This window comes from Bactrocera tryoni, chromosome 1 (assembly GCF_016617805.1).
Source record: "Bactrocera tryoni isolate S06 chromosome 1, CSIRO_BtryS06_freeze2, whole genome shotgun sequence".
Lineage (NCBI taxonomy): Eukaryota > Metazoa > Arthropoda > Insecta > Diptera > Tephritidae > Bactrocera > Bactrocera tryoni.
The window spans coordinates 39,198,437-39,204,014 of record NC_052499.1 but is presented as its reverse complement, the minus strand read 5'-3'; positions in this window follow the sequence as shown (position 1 = coordinate 39,204,014).

Below are 5,578 nucleotides of genomic sequence, written 5' to 3'. Positions count from 1 at the left end.
AAAAGTCATTTATAATTCCTTTGCATAACAGTGGATTTAGGTCATCTATTGAAAACTATAGGGGAAAAGAAAATTTGTCAGCAATACCTAAACTTTTTGAAGCAATTATAACAGAAGACGTAACCTTTCGGATTTCTCCACTAATTTCTTGTCCGTAGTACAGTTTTCGTAAAGGGAAATCTACAGTAACTAATTTGCTTGAATTTGTATCACATTTATCAACGGTCTTTAGGGAAAATAAGCACACTGGTGTTATATACACAGATTTTAGTAAAGCTTTTGATAAAGTAAACCATTCAATTTTTTTTTTAATAAACTTAAACTTCTTGGTTTTCAACCAATATTCCTAAAATGGGTTGCTTCTTACCTTAGTAATAGAATTCAACAAGTGATATTTAACGATACTTTTTCTGACATAATCAATGTTCCTTCAGGCGTTCCTCAAGGTAGCCATCTTGGTCCAATTCTGTTCTTGTTATTTATTAACGATAAGCGAAAAAATCTGTCAACATATGTTACCTTGATTTTCGACCTGTTTGGACATGGTTTTCCGGCTTCGGCTCAATTTTGCTCCGATATTCGACCGATTGCTCGTCTGTTTCAGGTACGCCAGAGTCATTAAATTTTACCGCTAAGGTGGAATGAAAGGACTTTGCAGGAGCCGAGGGCAAATTTGGACAATGGGCGTGGCACCGCTCTTCTTTAGGAAAGCTCCTCATATATTTTGGGACTTCCTCGACCGATTTCTACCACATTCGGTTAAGAAAATTCTCATAATATTCCTACATTACAGTGTAAGGATGAATAAAATAGGACATAATGGGATTTAAATTGGACTAGGTTAGAGAATTGTAAACTGTACTGTACTTACCTTTTCTAATTTTACATTTCAAAGTGGAAATGTAGCGAACAGAGATCGTTGTTAATAAAACTCAAAACTACCTTAGGTTCCACCCGAAACCAAATGAAGGTGTGATAATTATTTACTTTTATTTAAATTTAAATCATTGATGACAGAACAAACAATGACTTGTAATTTTCAGCTGGAAGAAGTTCAGCTTTATTTTATACAAATTACTAATATCACTGGTCTTAATTGTGTGAATGTATGTACTGATAAACTTTTATAAGCAATAATCACACCGAACTTAAATCGCTTAGTCAGCTTATTGCAAAAATTTTGGCAGAAGGAAAAGAAAATAGACAAAATAAGCAGTAGAAATGAAATACCATTTTTTTTATCCCTAACCTTGATTTAAAAACAATGATATTATTAATTCTTACTGAGGATATCTACGGAAAACATACGTCCTAAATTTGCATATGTAGCACATTGCCTGCTGTTAAAATATAGTCATAGCTTACGGTAGGAAAAGAATGTACTTGTAGGAGTTATCGTACACTCGCACTAAAAATTTGTTTTTGAAATAACTTTAATATTTGCCGAACATCTGAAAATAAATAGTAAATATAATGTAACATGTGGCAGACAATGGCAAACGTGTTATCCTGTCCTTGGGACAAATGATTGCTCTGTTAAAAAACGGCCACATTTCTTATACATTTACTGGTTGTTTTGTGTTTTTAGCACTGGAAGAACACTGTCTTTTGAAATTTAAAATTTCTTTTCTATCGCATTTTTCTACGGGATTTATACTTTCACCCAGACTAACCAAGCCAACCATTTATTTTTTACGATCTTATTAGTTTTAGATTATATTCATCTGACTGATATATTTCCACTTATTGGTATTTCGCACTACTTGCAAAGAAGAATTGAAGGTTCGGTGATTTTTCGTCTGAAGTAATGCGCCATGTTGAGCACAATATATCGTCCCCTCAATATAACAATAGCGTATAATTTTTTTTTGGGTTTTGAGAAAATCGAGTTTAAAGTTTTTGTAATTTTCTTATTGAAGGAAATTTCTGAACATGAAATTATGCACCATTTTTTCCAATGACATTTTGACCCACTTTGTGGAAGTAGAATTTGACGAAATTTTGACCAGACATAGAATCAATGATGGAGATTCTAAATATGCAATAAAAAAATAATGGCGTATGAGCACATACGCTATTGTTATATTGAGGGGACGATATGTAGGAGGAAATAATATAGGACCGGTGGCAGTATTGTCACTGAACGAATAAAATGTCGTTCACATGGCAACACTGTAACTCAGCTGTTTATTGACGAAGCGTCCATCAGCAGCCATCATTGTGACGGTCCATATGGATCATGCATTCTGTATTAGAAATTAAAATTCATTGCTTAAGTATCAGTTGTTAAGAGTAAGTTGTAAAAGAAACGTTGTTTAAGGCGGTCGCGCCGTCACATGAATTTAAAGTGCGAACAAATAAAATAATAATTTGAATTAAATTAAGAACACAGTGGTTTTCTTTAGAATGAATTCCACATAAGTATGCATATAACCAAAAATGTTTCGTCATAACTAAGAAGAAGCGCTCCTCTCTCTCTCTCTCGCAATAAACAACAGGTGTATGAAGTGTTTTATTTCATCTGAAAATGTTCGTTTATATTCATAATAGGGCGATAAGGTCATTAGTTCGGCTTTGCTTTTCCTATATATTGTATGAGGAGAATTGAGTCATGTGTGGATGTTCACACAAGTGAGGAAAGTTCTCTGATCGCCATTCACTTGGGAGCGGCCAGAAACGATTCTTTTACATATGCCTTTAGCAGCTCACTACTTCCGATTTTAGATCAAGTATGCTCTGGGTAGCCTAAGAACATTCGTTCGAAGGCGGGCTAAAGTGAGAAGGTGAAATATCCATTATACAGGGATGTGCGCCGGCTTTGGGAACCGCCACGTAAAAATCGCCCCCATGAAAAGATACAAACTGCCACGGATGAGAAACCCCTCTCTTGATGACCACTTAATTGGGAAGATGCCACTGTCCAGCTGGTTGATGTTCTCATTAGAGTGAAGGCTGACATCACCGCCGGCCAAGAAATGCGATGGACGAGACAAGGACTGAGACGAGTAGGTTCTTGTGGCATTTACTACAGTGGTCTTATGAAGCAGCGCAAATTTGGTGTGGGTTTCGTAGTGGGAGAGAGACTTCGTCACCAAGTACTATCATTCACTCCGGTGGATAAACGTCTAGCCACAATCCGCATCAAAGCGAGGTTCTTCAACATATCGCTGATTTGGTCTCACGCCCCGACGGAAGATAAGGACGATGTGAACAAAGCGCTTGGAGCGCACATATAAGAGCTGCCCCCGCCACGATATCAAAATCATGCTTGACGACTTTAACGCCAGGGTGGACAAAGAAGACATCTTTGGTACTATAGTTGGTAAATTCAGCCTCCACGACGAAACATTCCCAAATGGGTTGAGGCTGATCGACTTCACCGGGGCCCGAAATATGGTTCCCTGTAGTACTAGATTCCAGCACAAGAAAATACATCAAGCTTCCTGGCTGTCTCCGGATCGAAAATCCACCAACCAGATTGATCATGTTGTGATAGACGGAAGACACGGTGTTCTAGACGTGCGTACGCTCGGATCACTACCTTGTTGCCGCCAAGGTTCGCACCCGCCTTTGTGCAGTAAAAAACGCACGCCAACAAACACAAGAAAGGTTCGACGTCGAGAAGCTGCAATCACAACAGATAGCCCAACTATTTTCTACTCGGTATAAGATAATTTTGGGACCTTAACCATTGGTTTTCGAAAAATGCGAAAGAACAGCTGGTACGACGAGGAATGAATCAATCAGTTTCTTTGTAAAATATGGTCGGATGAAAGTATACACGACGATTGGAATTTAAGTGTGTTCTGCCCAATCCACATAAACGGAGACCCCACAATCTGCGCCAATCACCGTGGGATAAGCCTCCTCAACATCGCGTATAAGGTTCTATGGACTGTGAAAGATTATCAACAACTGACCAGATATTCACCATGTGCTAAATCTGTGAAAAGACCTGCGAAAAGAGAACTGACACACATCGCTTCGTCAATTGCAAAGCTGCTTGATTGATATAATTGGTCTTAACAACCTCGCCCTTAGTTCTGCTTTATCCAGACTGGATAAAGAAGCGAAGTGTAGGGGTTTAGTAGTGAACGAGGGCAAGACGAAATATCTCCTGTCATCAAACACACAGTCATTGCACTCGCGACTTGCTTTTTCATCACCGTTGACCATCATAACTTCTAGGTCAGTCTTGAAATCCGACGCAAAAAAACTAATGCCAACAGGTGCTACTTCGGACTAAGTAGACAATTGAGAAGTAAAGTCCTAAAGGAACAAAAACAAAACTCTATAAGTCACTCAGTATTCCCGTCTTGCTAATTGATTCAGAGGCATGGGTGATGACAAAATCTAATGGGTCGAGATTAACAGTTTTCGAGAAAAAGAATTTGCGAAACATTTATGGTCCTTTGCGCGTTGGCCACGGCGAATATCGCATTCGATGCCGTATGAGATATACGAAGACATTGACATAGTTCAGGGAAATAAAAGACAGCGGCTATGGTGGCTAGGTCATGTTGTCCGGATGGACGAAAACACTCATGCTCTGAAAGTATTCGACGCAGTACCCGGCGGAGGAAGCAGAGGAAGAGGAAGACATCCACTCCGTTGGAAGAATCAGGTGGAGAAGGACCTGGCTTCGCTTGGAATCTCCAATTGGCGCCACTTTGTGAAAAGAAGAAACGACTGGCGAAGAAGATTGCCTTTTTTATTAAACCAATCACATGCATACGGCTTTGAATAATCAGTTATATATGTAGGTTGTTGTGGTTACCCTTTGCACGCATTTTTAGACGCTTTTACGCTACAGATGTCCTCTCGGGGATCAGCTCTATCAAATCTTAGTTCGGTAGTTTAAATTGTGTTTGATGCAATAGCCCGATATGGACATTTGTATAACCAACCTCCTTCTTGGACATCTGGAATTCAATTCGGCTCCGAATGCTAATAATTTGATTAATATTTAACTCTATAAATTTTGGGTGTCACCAACAACCACTAAGTACCCAAATTGGTATATTATGTTGCGGAAGTCCATTTTTTTCCATCCAGATTCGATCGGTCTACGTTTGTTATTATTTACTTACTGTCACAAGACTTTTATCAACACACTGTGTCACTCGGTGATGACATATTGTCTATTAAATTACATTGCTCATACGCCATGTTGAGCCCACGTCTTACCCCAACTCTTTATGCACGCGTGGAGTTTTGAAATCATCAAATTTTTTTTATAGTATATAACAGATTTATTGGGGAAGATATGTTGTATTTGATAGATTTTAATAATGCTTTTCACTATAAATAATCATAAACGTATTGAATGTTGTGAAATTAGACACATTAATTTTAATATATCTGAAATTACCAAAAACGTCCTTATTAAATTGTAACGTTACAATATATCGAAAATTATATCAGTATAGCTTTTCAATTTAAATGTCGTTAAACGGTATCGAAAATAGTCGGTTCGGCTCTTCTGAAGTGAAATCTTACATTCCTTTTTCTTTACTGGCGTAGACATCGCTTACATGATTATAACCGAGTTAACAAGAGCGCGCCAGTTGTTTCTTCT